Below are 17,462 nucleotides of genomic sequence, written 5' to 3'. Positions count from 1 at the left end.
TCTAAATCAGGCCAGTGTTCCTGTTTATTATCACAAACTCTGCTATCCAATACCTGCATTCTAAGTGTATTTTATGATTATTATTCATCTATTTGTGTATACAAGAGTATATGTATTTGTTTATACCAAATGATTAGAGAGCAGAGGCTTGGCAACAGACTGATCGTTCATAGGAATATACTAAACTTTGATTGCTAATGTGAGTTTTACTGTCTGTGCATGATTTCTGATCTGAGCTGTGTTGGGGTTTGATATTGAGACTATTTGTTGGTTTAAGGTGAAAAGGTGATTGTTTGTTGCAAATAGGAATATATTTGATGATAGTTGGTCCCTTGTGGGAGTGTGTGAGTTTGAGTTTCATAAGGGATAGGACTTTCTTTTATTTGGGGGATTAATTGAGTGAGCTTTTGCTTACAATTTGATAAATTCTTTAAGTGTTTGGTTATTATAATAGGAGATACTTAGTGTTGTGGATGGTTGTCACCTTTGGAGTTGGCAAATTCATTTTGGGTTTTATTGACTGTGTCAAATCAGTTGCTTATGAAATAAAGGAGTGGTAATTGAAATAGTTTTAAGTAGTTATAGTGATTAGTCTTATTTTTGCAATAAGGGTACATAAGGAAGTCATTACAATGTCGGAGAAGGACGCTAAAATTGCGAAGGTTATTACTCCTGTTGATGTGATACAGAAGAATAACTCTTTAGTTAAAGGCATCCCAAAGATGATGGAGAAGTGGAATAAGCGTTGGCCTGAGATTAACCAACCTTGGCCATTGGAGGGAACGTTTAATCCAGATGTAATTAATACAATGCAGGTGCTTGTGTCTACATATAAAGCTGATCAAAAGAAGGGTAAAAAAGGCGAAAAACGTAAAGAAAAAAGACAAGAGGAGCTTGGCATTCTCCAGTTGTTTGAGAAGGAAGGGCAGAAGCGGATGAGAGCTGCAAAAGAGAAGAGAGACAGAGGTGCAGAAGAAATAGAAAAAAGCACAAAAGAAATAGAAAAACGAATGGCGGAAATCAATGTGCCTTTTTCACATGTGGACTCAGTAAAGAAGCCCCCTCCCTATCAGACGAAAGTGAAATTTGAGGAGGTTTATCCCCAGCTCCCAGTGATCAGTCAGGAGGGCAATTATCAAATCAGAAATGAGGATGATCGAATAATAGAAATGGGACAAGCGGAAACAACCATAAAGATGTACCCAAGTTCTAAAAGTAAGAAGAAGATGACATCTTTGAAAACTGAGGGTGAGCTGAGGACCAGGAGGATGGAATTTGAAGATGATGAAGATCGAAGTGATCTGGAGGAGGTCATGGGAGGATATGACCCTGCAGTCAGGAAGATATTGGCTAAAGCGGAAAAGAGAGGAGATAAAACAAGGAGGAGAGAAGACTCAGGAGATGAAAGCTCTAAGGAGAGTGAAAATAGTGATTCAGATGGTCCTATGTATTCAAGAGGGTTTTTTCCTGCAACATCCAGCACCAGAATTGAGGACAAACAGAAGGCTTTAAGACAGGTGGGGAAAAGTATAGATCAATGTCTTTCATGCCTGGAGGAATCCACTAATCCGGAAGGCCGGAAAGAGCTGGAGGAGCAATTAAGGGAATTGCAGATACAGAAGAAAGAGTTGCAGAAAGAAGACTCCAAACAAGTGGACAGAAAGTATGTGTTGCGTTCAAGAAAAGGGAAGTCACTGGAGAAGATGTGTCCAGTGGTCATCCGAGGACAGAGTTTGGAGTACAAGCCTTGGCAGAATACAGATATGTCAGATATACTTGAGAAGTTGCCTACTCTTCAGGATGGAGCACATCCTTGGATTTCAAAGCTGGAAGAGATTATGGTGGGGACACAATCGGCTATAGGAGATATTAAGAGACTTTTAGCTAATCTCCTTGGGGTTCCAGCCATGGAGGAGCTTCTACAGAAAGCAGGGCTTAATCGATATGTGGGGACTGCTGTGAATGACCCGGAGTTGTTTTCTGCGAATAGAGGTCGAGTGTGGAGAGCGCTAAGAGATACGTTTCCGACAAATGTGCATCCAGATAATATTCTCATTGAGCCATTGGGCAGGGAAGAAAACCCGAGGGCATATGTCTCGAGAGCCCATCAAGTGTGGAGAAATGTCACAGGAAATGACCCGGACTTGAATCGAATGGAGCAATCAATTTTGAGAGCTAAAATACAGAAGGGGCTGCCTTTGCCGGTGAGGAGTAAGCTAGCAGAGGTGGTTGGTCTTGGAAGCATGGAAAAGGGTGTCTATGCAGATCATATAGCCCACCAGGTGGAGCTATATAGGAAGAAGGAGTATGATCAAAAAGAGCAGGACCAAGAAACCCTTAGAAAACTTAACCAAATACAATTGGTGGATAATAAGAAGAAGGAGAAGAAGCAGGCTGTGGTTATACAGAGTCAGTCTCAGCAAAATCCACCTTTGCCACAAGTACAGCCGAGCCAGGCTCAGCCTCAACCATCTCAGTCATCATCAGTGGTTCCAGTTGTTTCTTACCCACAGCCATCGTTTGGTCAAGTGCAGACCTGGAGAGGAAGAGGTCGTGGAAACCTAGGAAGAGGAGGAAGATTTAATCCATATTTCCAACAGTCTTCGGAAGTGTGTTTTAATTGTGGACAGTTTGGTCATTTTGCCAGGGAGTGCAACAGGCCAGGAGGAAATTTCAGAGGAGGAATTCTCAGAGGAAGAAATTTCCGAAGAGGAGGATTTAGGGGCCAACCGAGGTCTTTTGAGGGACCTGTGAACCCTTACAGGGGCCCGGAGCAAGGATTTTAGAGGTGCCCAGAGGACCCAAAAGGGGGGTGTCAGCTGGTAGCATCAGGGTCGGAGAAAGATCCGACAATAGAGGTGAAAGTAAATAATAGACCTTTGGAAATGATGGCAGATAGTGGAGCGGCTTTCACCTGTATTCGACCTGAAGATGCTATACATCTCCCTATGTCCAATCAATGGATTAGGACAATTGGGTTTGAGGGAATAAAACAGCTGATACCTCTTACAAAACCGATTGAGCTTTGTTATAAAAATCTGAAGACTACAATACCTATATTGGTATCAGAACATACACCTATTGCACTTTTGGGAAGAGATGCTTTGTGTAGATTGAACTGTACGATAAAGTGTACACCTGACGGCTGTCTGGTGGAGGTGCCAAATGATGTGGTGCACCAATTGTTGATGTCAGTGGAGACTGAGGTCTCTTCAGTATTCTGGATTGGAAATCTTGGTGCAGAATTTTTGGAGCCCGCCAAGTTGTGGGAGAAGTTTATTGTAGCAAACATGCCTGATGCGAAGCTCCCGGAGTATCCATATCACTGTACGCTTAAGTATTTCAAGGATGCTGCCCAATCGAATTCAGAGGAATGGTTGAAACGTCAACCGAAGCAAGTTCAACTTCGTTCGTGCTGCATAGTTTTGGGACCACAAGGGGCAGCTATGAAGATAGATAGAGATGATTATTTGTCCGAGGAGTTTGATATTGAAAAGAGTGTCCCACATGTGACTTTGTTGGTGTCTGAAGATTATGAGCAGAAGCATATAGGAGAAATGATGGTGCAAGCAGAGGAAGCTGTTTTTCTACCGATGAAGGAGAATCTTGCAATTTGGAGAAGTGAGGACCAGCGTTTTATTAAGATTATGATTTCTGCTCAAGGGCAGGGACAGCCACAAACTGTGCGAATGACGCATGAGTCCATTTGCAGTGCTAAGATGGATGGAAACTCTATGAGAGAAGAGATGTTGCAACAAGTTCCAGGATGTTTATGGTCTCAGCATAGTACTGATATTGGACTGGTGAAGTCAGCTCAACCAGTGAAAGTTGAACTACGACCAGGAGTCAAACTTCCTTGGAAGAACCAATATCCATTAAAAGAAGAGGCAATTAGGGGGATTGGACCACAAATAGAAGGACTTTTGAAAGCAGATGTTTTGAAGATAACACAAAATCCTCAGAGTAATACGCCTTTGTTGCCTGTGAAGAAGCCAGACGATTCTTATCGCTTGGTACATGATTTAAGAGCAGTGAATGAAGTAGTGGCAGATTTTCCAGCAGAAGTGCCGGATCCGCATACTCTGTTAGCCCAAATGCCTCCAGATGCGACACATTTTACAGTGATAGATTTATGTGGTGCGTTTTTTAGTGTTCCACTTGGTATAGAAAGTAGGGGTTTATTTGGATTCACATACAGAGGTCAGTTCTATGAGTATAAGAGGTTGCCGCAAGGATTTAAACATAGTCCTCATATATTCAATAAAGTGTTAAAGGATGATTTGGCAGGAATAGATCAGATGCTAGAAAGCACGGTTATTCAGTATGTGGATGATATTATTATTTGTTCATTAGATGAGCAAACATGTCACAAGGACTCAGTTAGGTTGTTACAGATACTGGCAGAGAAGGGGCATAAGGTCTCTCTGAAAAAGCTGCAGTATTGTCAGGAGAGAGTGGTTTATTTGGGACAAACAATAACGCAGGGACATAGAAGTATTGCTGATAGTCAGTTGGAAGCTATTCGCAAGGCTCCAAAGCCTAGAACGGTCAGAGAAATGATGACATTTCTGGGTATTGCTGGCTATTCTTCAGCATGGGTAGAGGATTATGCTAGTTTAACGGGACCTTTGAGAGCTATGATTAAAGATACAGGGAATGCGCAATTGCATTGTAATCTTTCGTGGACACAGGATGGCCTTTTGGCTTTTGAGACGATCAAAGGGAGGTTACAGGAGGTTCCAGCGCTAGCGCTTCCAGACTATTCTAGGAATTTTCTGTTGTATGTGTCTACTTCTATTGGGGGTAAATATGCATGTGCAGTTCTTTGTCAGCCAACAGGAACAGGAACAAGCCCTCAACCTGTTTCTTATTATTCTACTGCGTATTCAGAAGTAGAATTGGGGTTACCCCTGTGCTATAGAGCAATGGTGGGAGTTTCTTTGATGTATGATAAAGCATCATCTGTTACGATGGGATATCCAGTGACAATTCTTACCCATCATAGCCTTAGAAATCTTTTGAATTATGGCAAGTATACATTGACTATGCCTAGGCTTAGGGACTATCATAGACTCTTAGAGCAGGAAGATGTCACTGTAGTGAGGTGTGTTACGGTGAACCCAGCTGAGACTTTGCCAACTCCTGAGGATGGTGAACCACATGATTGTGTTAAGGAAGCAGAGAGGTATATGAAACTTAGGTCAGATTTGCAAGCTCTCCCACTGCATGAAGCAGATGTAGAATATTGGACTGATGGTTCTTGTTATCGTGTGGGAGATAAGTTGAGTGCTGGTTATGCAGTAGTGAAAGCCCAAGGAGCTGGATTTGTTATTGAGAAGGCTGAAATAATACTGCAGCCTGCATCTGCGCAGCTTGCTGAACTTGTGGGGCTAACTGAAGCATGTTTGTTGGCGGAAGGTAAGCGAGTGACAATATATACTGATTCCGCCTATGCGCACAATGTGTGTCATTTGTTTGGATCAGTGTGGAAGAACAGAGGGTTTAAGAAAACTGATGGTTCCCCAATACAGCATCATGCTCAAATAATGAAACTGTTGTATGCTATGATGAAGCCCAAGGAAATAGCAATAGCTAAATGTGCAGCACATAAAAAGGATATGTCAAGGGTCACACAAGGAAATAAAGCAGCTGATGAAGCTGCAAAGGCAGTTACAGGAGCAGACAAAGTGGGTGAAGTGTTTCTGGTTACGCATGAAGTGAATTTGGAAGAGAAAATTACACTTAAGGATGTGATTTTACTTCAGGAAGCTGTTCCTGATGTGGATAAACAGTTGTGGCTAGACCGAGGTGCCACCAAGGATTCTACAGGTCTTTGGAGAAATCATGAGGGATTGATAGTAGCACCTCCAGACCTGTTAGGTCTAATGATTCAGGAAGCACATGGGTTGGCTCATGTTGCAAGAGGGGAAGTTAAACGTAAGATTACAAAGGAGTATGGTTTTTGGGCACCATGTCTGCTTGAGCAGATTGATTATGTTATAGGTAGATGTACTATCTGTCTGAAAAATAATGTTCGAAGGGGAGTGATGGTTCCTCCTGGTTATATTCCAACACCGAGAGGTCCTATGCGTGAGTTGGTTGTGGACTTTGTGGATATGATAAAGCCAGTTGAAGGAAAGAGGTATATGTTGGTTGTTGTGGATAGATTTTCACGATGGCCTGAGGCTTGTCCAACCAAGCGAAAGGATGCCCAGTCTGTTGCTAAGTTTTTGTGTAGAGAGGTCATAAGCAGGTGGGGACTTCCAGATCGGATATCCTCAGATAATGGGAAAGAGTTTGTGGATAAAACAGTGAAATTGATTTTGCAAAAATTGGGAATTAAACAGCGTCTTGGTGCGGTCTATCATCCGCAGAGTCAAGGGATTTGTGAAAAGATGAATGGTGTTTTGAAAAATCGCATTGTGAAAATTTGCCAGCATACGGGGTTGAATTGGATAGCAGCGCTTCCATTGGCGTTAATGGTGTGTCGCTCGAGTGAGCTGCGTGAGTTACATATGACACCTCATGAATTGATTACAGGTAGATTGATGCCGATGCCTTGTTTGCGTACAAGTGGAAAGGGTCCAAGCTTAGCCCTTTTAGAGGATGAAATGAGAGCATATGTTGCGTATATGGCTAATCTGCATAAAAGAATATCCGCGTACGTTTCTGACAGGCAAAAGAAAGAGGAGGTGCAGGAGAGACTGGACGAACAAAGGAAGTGTTCAGTGCAACCTGGGGACAAGGTGTTTGTGAAGGTATTTAGAAGAAAGTGGTATAACGAACGTCGTGAAGGACCATTTGAAGTTGTTCGCAGTACAGGAACTGCGGTTCAGGTTAAGGGGTCTCCAACGTGGTACCATTTGTCGCATTGTGTTAAAGCGCCAAGTGAGGAGGTACTAGATTCACAGAGTCAGGAAGTTGAAGGTTCAAGAAAGTTAGAAGGGAATGTTGTGGAAGATAATGTGGAAGATAATGTGGAAGATGTTGATGGGAGTGTGCATGTGTCTGATGATGTCAGAGATGACTCTGCAGTTAGTGAGCAGGAAAGGAGATTTGGAGACATTGATTTTCAACATGTCCCAGGAACAGCAGAGCTTGTTCCTGAGGAGTGTGAAGCGCCAGAGGTTACAAAGGGAAGTGATTCTGATGCAGGAGAATGCAGAGACACAGGTAGACAAAGGAGTCCAAGACCAGCTAGGAAAAGGGTTAGACCAAAGCGTTATGACGACTAGAGTGGTAGGAACTTCAGGGAAGTGTAATCTTTCAGCACTGAATGATTCTGAAAGTATGAGTGTGTTATGTTTAACTACGGTAGCGCCTCAGATGGTGACAATGGTGTCAACTCTTAAGAAGAAGGTAGTTAGAGCCAAGTTAGGGGGAGCAGTTTATCTTCCCTGTAAATGCTCGAGGTTTAATGTTGGTGGTAATAATTCGCCTGTGTGGAGCGATAGTCGTGGTAAAGAAGTGTTGCTAACAGGACCTGAGGTTGATACTGTGCCTCTTGATCAGAGGAAATATATTTTGCTGAATGATGTAAGGTGGTTGACAGTCAGTGATGATTGTACACTTTTTGTGAGAAATATTACTAGAGAAGACCTAGGGGAGTATACATGTACTTATTATGAGCCGGAGTTTAAATTCATTCCTTTGGTAAATAGTTGGAGAGGAGGTTATATAACTCGTAAAGTGGTGGTTATGATAGTAGATTTGAGTCCTGTGGAGATGTTTACGGTTGCTAAGAGAATTGAGGAGCAAGCCACTACAGCGACTACTCTAGGGGTAAATAGAACACGGATGAGGAGTATTACTTTAGTTCCGGAAACAACTAAGAGTGTTAATACATCAGTGGAGATTACTACTGTAGCTTCGACTTTGAAGGGAATGGAAGCTACTACAGTGATGGTGAAAGCATCTACTTTTGTCACTTCTGGAAATACTACAAGTAAGGTTGATATAAGGGCAACCTTTGTTAATAATTCGGTGACGACGGTGTTGCCTAAGACTTTTGTAAGAGTGACTCAAACACCTGACATGACAACTTTGAACTTTAAGGAAGTGGAGAATATAACTCAGAAGCCTATGTTGAAGCTAAAGCTTAGTGTAAATAGTAGTAGTAAGATGTCTGAATCTGGAAAGCAGATGGAGGAAGAGAAGGGTGTAGATTCATCTGTGACAACTCAGAGGACTGTTTTAGATGTTAAAGATCAGTTCTTAGATTTTGACTGGACATCAGAAGAAATGGCTGACCAGTACCGTTCATTACAGAAGAGAGAAACTAAGTGGAAGGCATTTGGATTCGATTCTTCAGTGTTACAAATCTCAGACCCATGGGCAAGTAGGAATTTGTGGTTTCAGCAATTAACTCATTCAGTAAGATCAGTTAGACGACTGAATGGTCCATGTATAGTGAAAGTTCCAACGCCTGGGACATGGCCTTCAATTTTGGAAACGGAACCAGAGCCGTTGCTTTCTATATGTCAATACTATGTGCTGTCATGGTTATTATTTCAGCAGCAATCAGGAGGAGATAGATTGATGGCTTTGTCAGTGCATTTGTTTAGACCTAAGAATAATTGTTCTTGGTTGAGAGATTTGCCATATGTGAATTTACTTGATCAACATGAGAATGTGTTGACAGCGGTTCCTGATGAAATAGAGGTAAGATCTGTTGGAGCTAAAGATTGTTTTTGTTCAAATGAAACTAGTAAAGGAACTAAAATGTTTATGGGAATATCAGATTGTGACAATTATATAATGGACTTGGGTGAGCGTAAGCAGAAGGCTAAGAGTGATTTATTTAAGGTGACTTTTTATATGCCACACCTCAAAAGGAGTAGGACTTTGATGGTGCGGAATCAGATTTTGCCTGGAAATGTGACTATAGGAAATTTTAAAGATATTTGGTGGGTTTGTGGTGATAAAGCTTATATATTTCTGCCATATGGATGGATAGGATGTTGTTACATGGCAACACTGAAGCTGCCATATGAGGTTTTTACTGTTCAGAGAGGTGAAAGACCGGATGAGAGCCGATCTGAGGCTGTTTCTGGAAGTAGAAAGAAAAGGGACATGGCACAATTTCATAATCTAGAGGCCTACCATTGGAGAATAAGTATAGGAGAAAAGTGGGGTATAGGCTTATTTCCATGGTATGGTGTGACATTTTTAGCAGATCACATTGATAATATTACCTACACCCTACAGGGTTTTGCGAATGAAACTGTGAGAGGATTTGAATACTTATCAAATACTCAGAAAAGTCACAGATTGACGTTATTGAAACATGATATGGCTCTTGATTACATTTTGGCCAAACAGGGTGGCCTATGTGTAGCTTTGAACTTGACAGGAGATGCCTGTTATACTTTGATTCCTGATAGTTCAGATAATATGACTAGTGTTATAGATGCATTGAAGAATATAAGGGATGCGTTTGGAGCGTCAGAAGGAGCTGGATGGTCTGCGAATGCTTGGTTGCAGCAGAAATTAGGGCCATTGGGAGCAGTGTTAGTTCAGATTTTGGTAGCGGTTCTTCTGTCATTATGTGTGATGTTTTGTTTTTGTACGTTATTATTGACCTTTGCGAAGGCTATGATAATGAGATGGGTAGGTGTTGTGATGCCTGGTGATAGGATGCAGATGCCTTTATTACAAGGGATTGACATGGATGATGACGGAGAAGTAGTAATGGAAGGTGAACTGATGGAGACATATCCATTTTGAATATGTAATCTCATTATGGTCTTCTTGTGTGGATGTGGTCCCAGCATTTGTTTTAGTTATTTTGTTTACTAGTTTTGCTGTTTGAGTGATGTGATTAGGGGGAATATGATAGTATGATAGTATAAGTTTTACATTTATGTATGATGTTTTAATTTTGCATCTGATGTTTTTGCAAAAGATACTGGTTTGTTTGTTTTTTTCTTTCCTTTTAGTATGAAAGGGGGGAGACCACTTTTTGGGTGATTGATTAGTCGAGGACCCTGATGTGCTGAAGGGGTTCATACAGCTCACATGAGGACAATAAGAATGGACTGAAGGACTCTGAACAAGGACTCTGTGATGAATGTCAAGATTCAATACATCATCAAGACTGCATGGAGTCACATGGAGAGTCAATGCTGCTGAGGAGCTGCAGTGTGATACATTCTTATGTCTTTCTTATGTTATACTATGCAAATAGATGTGTGCTGTTATAATTGTAGTATGTAATTATGAGTACTTAATGTGATATTATGTTGTTTTTGGGGGTATTAGTCTTTAATGGAAAAATGTTCAGTTATGAGGTAGGTACATTGGGGACCTCAGAGTTTTTTGTTTGTTTCTCGATGGATTAGGGACAGATTGATTAATAGGCAGGGACAGGTCCTTATTGACGGTCCGATGGGTTGACCAGCCGGAATTGGGACATTATTGATTTTCTTTTCTGAGGTTTTCGAATGTATTTGCTAAAATCATAATCTTATCAAATATAATAGTTCCACTTTTAGTTTGGGGTACAATTGGACGTGATCCTTTCAAATAGAATGGTTCCTCTTTTAGATTCTGGGGGAAAATTGGACTGGAATACAATATGTGGCCGCCTGGGGCAGAGGGGTCGCGAGTGAGTTTTTTCCTATCTTGATTGATTGATTGATTGATTGATTGATTGATGGTCATTTTAGAAAGACAATACTGCCTGATAGGTTTTTTCACTCCCGCATTCCATAAAAGTCGCTAAATGCTGCTTTTAGGTTGGAGATATATATATATATATAAGTGGAACAGGTATTATGTTATGTTTATATCCATTATTTACTATGTTATTCTTTGGATTATTGAGACTAATTAGTCTCAAAGGGGGGAATATGATGTATCTGGAAGTTTTATATGAAATATTGTATTCAGTAACCTCTGTTAGAACATATTAAGTTAGTGAGTGAGATCCATTTCTCTTCAACTGGTAGTTCTGTTGAAGATATTTTGCTAAGGGCCAGTATGTCCCCTTGGGGCATTCTCACATCTGGGTTGCATTATTTGTGAGGCCTTGCTGGCGCCATGGGTAATGATGAAGACTGTGTCTCATCTATAGGAGATGGTTGATTAATGTATACAATCCTGGTGCCTGGTGACCCCTGAGGAGATCAGATTTCTGTTGGGGTCGCATGGGGCAGTAGGCAATCTAGAGCTAATGTTTTTGGTAGACAAGAGGCCACAGCACTCTTTCTTTGTGTTTGAATGCTATTGAAAACAGATGTGCTGTATGTAAATTACTGGGGTATTTAAACCTAAGGTTGGCGTAAGGAAGGCAGAGAGCAGCAGATCCGAACACAAGCTCTCTCCGGACAAAGCCAGGCTGTCCGAGCGACACTGCTATTATTCTGTAATAAACTTCTTAATTACAAATAAGCTGTGTCAACGGAGTCGTCATTTCCTCATCAAACACCTCATCGCTAAAGCAAGACAAAAGACACTTCAAGTTAAAAACACTAAGTATGACTGGTCCTGTTTTATGTGTAATAATGATTTTGTCACACATCCCCATAACACTGTCCGTATAAATGTGTATATGTATGTGCACTCACGTATATGAGCTCCTTACATAATGTAATTGTTAGTGTAAATGTTATTGTGACATAATATAATGTAATTGTTGCTTAAGAGAAGCTTTTTTGTATCATACATTACACGGGCGGGAGAACGGAGGAGAAGAGAGGGGGGAGGGGCGGGGCAATATGTGAGGGGGCGTGTATGTGTTTCCATGGGACATGACGGCGCGTTTATGATTGGCTCAGCTGCGCCTTCGCTCTAAGCCAATAGGAGAGAGGCCAGTTTGCCTATATCATACAGCTTCGAGCGCTCTCCCAGTTTACTTCAGTTCTGTTCCACGAACACATCTGATCATCAAAATGAGTGGCCGAGGGACAATATTAAGATTGTAATCTATTTTGTTACACTCAGCAAAAATTTAGAGTATTAAAAAAAATATATATATATATAATATATGAATAAATAAATAATAATTATTATAATAGAATACATAAATAAATAAATAAACATCTATAAAAAAAAAATAATAATAAAAAAAAAAAACAAGATCTGAGGACACTCTTTCTGTATTTGTTTTATTCTTGGAATTGTAATAAATACTTTGAACTGATGTAATTATCTTGATAATGTATTGATCTGCATATATTTGTAATGTGATTTAATTTTGTCAAATAAAGCTATTTAAAAAAGGAAGAACGGTGGTAAGACTAGGGCTAAGGCCAAGACTCGTTCATCCCGTGCCGGCCTTCAGTTCCCCGTGGGCTGTGTTCACAGACTGCTACGTAAGGGCAATTACGCCGAGCGTGTGGGAGCTGGAGCTCCTGTCTACTTGGCTGCCGTGCTGGAGTATCTGACCGCTGAGATTCTCGAGTTGGCTGGTAACGCCGCCAGAGATAACAAGAAGTATCGTATCATCCCTCGTCATCTGCAGTTGGCCGTGCGTAACGACGAGGAGTTGAACAGACTGCTTGGAGGTGTAACCATCGCTCAGGGCGGTGTGCTGCCTAACATCCAGTCTGTTCTGTTGCCCAAGAAGACAGAGAAAGCAGCCAAGGCCAAGTAAAGTCGCTCTCGTGTTCTAACCAAAAGGCTCTTTTAAGAGCCACCCATTTCCACAGAAAAAGTGCCGGCACGGGACCTGAGGTGGGGAGGCACTGGGTTCGACTGAGATACGTTGGTGAAAGCGATGCTCCTAACCGCACGGAGGTGGGAGCTCAGCTACTACTTAGCGACTGGATTAATGCTGCAGATGTTTATTCTTTCATTGCATCTCCAAACCGCAGAGACTTCGAAATATGTTTCCATCAATTACAGACTCTACAACGTTTCACGCAGATCTTTAACAGCGCCACTGGCACGGGTTTCTGGAAGAACTGGGAACTGATTTCTTCTGTCCCTAATGATATTAAATTCATAGTTGTTAAATTCTGGACTGGACGTGTTGCTGATGGCGATGTGGAACAATATATAAAGAGGTTTGGAGAAATCTTACAAGTTTACAAGCCCGTTGATCAATTTGGAATATGGTATGGCGTTCGCAAATTCAAAATTAGGATAAAAAAAACTCCTGATGGCAACACAATGACTCTTCCAAATACCATCTCAATGGGGCCTTACAATGGCAGCATAACTTACCCGGGGCAAAGCAAGAGTTGCTACATCTGCTCCTCAACATTACATCATGTTAAAGACTGTGACATACTTAAGTGCTGGAAGTGCGGACAGCATGGTCATAAAGGAAAAGACTGCAAAAGCACGGAAATCTGTAATCTATGCAACAAAGAAGGTCACACTTTCTTCAATTGCCCTTACTCCTACAGTAACAAAATTAAAGGTTCTCAAAGCCAACAAAATCAATCTGTGCAAGTGATCAACCCTCCGTCTTCTCTAGAAACAACTCCGCTACAGGAAGTCTGCACACAGGAGCCTTTAACAACTACAATTGAAACCAACAATGAAGATAAGAAGCAACAAGAAAAGAACATCGAACCCGAGGGAAACAAAACATCGGACTCCGACACTTCTAGCTCATCGACCAGCTCTGATGAAACAGACTCTTCCTCCTCCACCACCACAGCAAGTGATGAACTCACGAGCCCTCCTGCTCCAACCAAGAAGACTTCGATTAAACCTTCGACTTTAAAGCCTCTATCTAATGATAATGTTCAAGGTAATATAGATAACTCAACAGAAAATGTTGTACAAAGCTCCACTCTTTCACCTAAATTAATAAAAAATAAAAGACGTAAAAGAAATTCTCCCCCTGACAGTAATTTAGGTAAAAGGACAAAAGAAAACACATGATTAACAAATAATAAAAAAAAAAAAAAAAAAAAGGTCCTTTACCCTATAATAAATATATGGATTTTGGTTGTTAGAATGTCACTTAACATAATTTCAATTAATGTAAGAGGGATTCAATCGGAAAAAAATCAAATACAAAAATTTAATCAGTTAAAGCTTAAACGTTGTGACATAATATGTGCACAGGAATTAAGACTAGTTAGCTTAAACGACATGAATAAAGTACAAAAATTATGGTCACCGAGTAAATGTTTCCTGTCCATTGGAGAGAATAAAGCTGATGGAGTGGGAATATTTTTTAAACAACCTGTTGAAATTATTAAAGTTAGACAAATAATTCCAGGTAGAATTCTTTTAGTTGACTGTTTTTTTCAAAATCAAAAAATCAGAGTAATTAACATATACACGCCGTCAGATCGCGCCGGTAAAATAAGAATTTTTCACAAAATGTCAGAATTATTAAATATTGGGTTTCCCGTAATCTTATGTGGGGACTTCAATACAATTACTGATTTAAAAGATAGAATTCCGTTTAAGGATACTCCAATAAGTAGGGAGGGAAATCTATTAAAAAAGATCTGTGAATCATCTGAACTAAACGATGTCTTTAAACAATTACATCCAAATCGAATGGGTTTCACACGTTTTGATAAGATAGTTAACACACGAATTGATAGAATATACACATCAAAAAATATACAAATTATTAACTATACAACAGAATATTTAGTAGACTCTGACCATTTAGCAGTGAACGTTAAAATAAATGTAGGGAAATACGAGAATAAAGGATATTGGAAATTAAATACATCATGCCTAAAAAACCCAAATTTAATAATAGAAGTGAAGGAAGAAATTAATCGAATTAAGCAATTAAATGTTTTAACTAAGTCAAATATAGAACTATGGAGTGTTTTAAAAAGTCAAATAAGAACCTTTTTTAAGCGTAAATGTAAAGAATTTAACTTTCGCAGAAACGAATATTATAAGCAGTTAACCCTTGACTACGTAAGTTTGCAAACTATATCAAATCGAAATTATGAAGAAGAAAATAAATTAAAAGAGGTAAAATTGGAAATCGCAAAAATAAATAATGACATTTTTCTAAGTACTCAAATACAAGCTGGTTTTGACTCCAGCTACATGGGAAATGTAAATACTGTAATAAAACACTTCAAAGAAAGAAAAGAAAAGAAATATATAACGGGTATTCGAAATAAAGATGGCAAAATTATAAAAACCAATAATGAAATACGTAATTTAATACAGGAAAAATGTGAAACGGCATATAAAAAAGAACATATTGATGAAGCTCAAATTATAAAATTCTTGAAACTTTTTCCTAAAAATAATATAGAAAATTTAGAACACTTAGAAAAACCATTTACAAAGGAAGAAATAGAATCAGCCATAAGACAACTAAACAAAGAGAAAACTCCAGGGTCAGATGGCCTCCCTGCTGAATTCTATCAAATATTTTGTAATGACTTGATAGATCTTTTGGAGAAAGTATATAATGAAGGTTTGCAATCAAGAAAAATGCATGATTCCTTTTATCATACCATAATAAATTTAATATTCAAAAAGGGTGATCAATATAATTTAGATAATTGGAGACAAATCAGTGTAACTAATGTAGATTATAAAATATTAGCAAAAATTTTAATTAATAGAATGAACGAATTTTTAAATAAAATTGTAGAACAAGAACAAACGTGCGCTATAAAAGGGCGATTCATGTGGGATAACCTAAGCATTATAAGAGATATACTAACAAATGAAAAAAATAAAGATTATTTCATAGTAGCATTAGATAAAAAAAAAGCTTTTGACTACGTCTCAAGAGAATATCTCTGGCATGTATTAGAAAACTATGGCTTTCCAGAAAATTTCATCCAAATGATAAAGCTGCTTTATGCAAAGTCGGAAGTACAAATAAATGTTAACGGTGTTTTAACACATAATTTTAGCTGTCATAGAGGAGTAAAACAAGGTTGTCCCCTGAGTTCTGCCCTATACATTTTGGCAATTAGTCCACTTTTAAAATTAATTAAAAATAATAAAAAAATCAAAGGTATTCAACTAGATCCCAATAACTTAGTTAAAATTTCAGCATATGCAGATGATATCACCGTAATAATAAAAGATCAACAAGAGCTTGATATTTTAAAAGAACATTTTAAAACATACGAGTTAGTTTCGGGAGCCAGACTAAATCAAAACAAAACCGAAGGAGTTTGGATAGGAGATGATGACAATCAACCCCATATCAATCTAAATCTGAAAGATAAAATAAAAATTTTAGGTATATATATAACTAATAGTAAAACTAGAGAACTAAATTGGGAGAAAAAGGAACAATTAATAAAAGAGGAACTAGAAAAATATAAAGCTACCAATTATATGACACGGATTCAAATTATAAAAACTTTTATCTTGTCTAAATTATTATTTCTAGCTACAGTTATACCGCCCGATGATAAATATATTACAAGATTAAACAAGCAATGTATAAAATATATATTGGGAACTAATAGAGAGGTAACAAAAAGGGCACTATTATACAAACCAAAAAAACATGGGGGCTTGGGAGCTGTTGATATGGGTAATAAATTAAAAATAGCTTTCTGTAAAAATGTAACACAAGCCATGAATAGAGGTGCAATTTGGGTTGGAAAAAAAGAATATTGGTCAAAACTAAAAGGTAAAAAGAGATTAAATATACCATACTACCAACTCCTTTATGGAGATTTTATGTTTAAACATGATCATTTAAATATAGACTGGCTAAATCAAACCAATAAAGATATTTATAATATAATTAATAATCATTACTATGGTGAAAAGATACAATACAGTCAACTAACCGAAGAGGAATCGACAAAAGTAAGAAAAAATATCTCCTCTAAAAACATCTCTGAAAACATACGTGATACAATATGGTTAATAACGGTTGGAAGACTCCCAGTAAGAGTTATCGTTAAATGGAGTTGCTTTGTAACAACAAAATTATGCCCGATACAGGGCTGTTTACAAGATGAAACCATCGAGCATCTACTAATAAATTGCAGTAGATCAATTGATATTTGGAACAAAATTAAAACTTTAAACTTAGATTTCGAAATAAATAAAAAAACAATTATGTTTGGAATCTTCGAAAATACTTCTCAAAGAATAAATGACCTTTATTGGTTAGTTGTCTGTATTGTTAATACAAAAATCTGGAAAACTAGGTGTAAAATGATTATCGAGCAATGCAATATACCCCCAGATATTGTTTTTAAACAAATTGTATGCCATCTTAGAAGACTAAAAAATGAAGACTTGCGCACAAAAAAAACTCTACTTCCTTGGTCAATATTAAGATTGTAATTTATTATTATTATTATTATTTTTTTCACTTAAAAAAAAATAGAGTATAAAAAGGGAAAAGAAAAAGAACAAGCTCTGAATATATATATTTTTTCTGTATTATTCTATTCTGGATTTGTAATAAACATTTTGAACTGATGTAATTATTTTGATGATGTATTGATCTGTATATATTTGTAATGTGATTGAATTTTGTTAAATAAAGCTATAGTCCGGCCTATTTTTGTGCATTTTCCGCCTGAAAGACATACCTA

The 17,462-nt window shown here is 38.5% G+C and overlaps 1 protein-coding gene across 1 annotated transcript in view; it reads left to right on the top strand.

The window, feature by feature from the left end:
* Positions 1–17,462, top strand: part of LOC134328236 (NACHT, LRR and PYD domains-containing protein 12-like) — a 373,426-nt gene that overhangs the window by 133,121 nt on the left and 222,843 nt on the right. The window lies entirely within an intron of this gene.

Source organism: Trichomycterus rosablanca, chromosome 15 (assembly GCF_030014385.1).
Source record: "Trichomycterus rosablanca isolate fTriRos1 chromosome 15, fTriRos1.hap1, whole genome shotgun sequence".
In the NCBI taxonomy this organism is placed as follows: Eukaryota; Metazoa; Chordata; class Actinopteri; order Siluriformes; family Trichomycteridae; genus Trichomycterus; species Trichomycterus rosablanca.
Note: the sequence above shows the minus strand (reverse complement) of the source record. Positions and strands in the feature narration are given on the sequence as shown.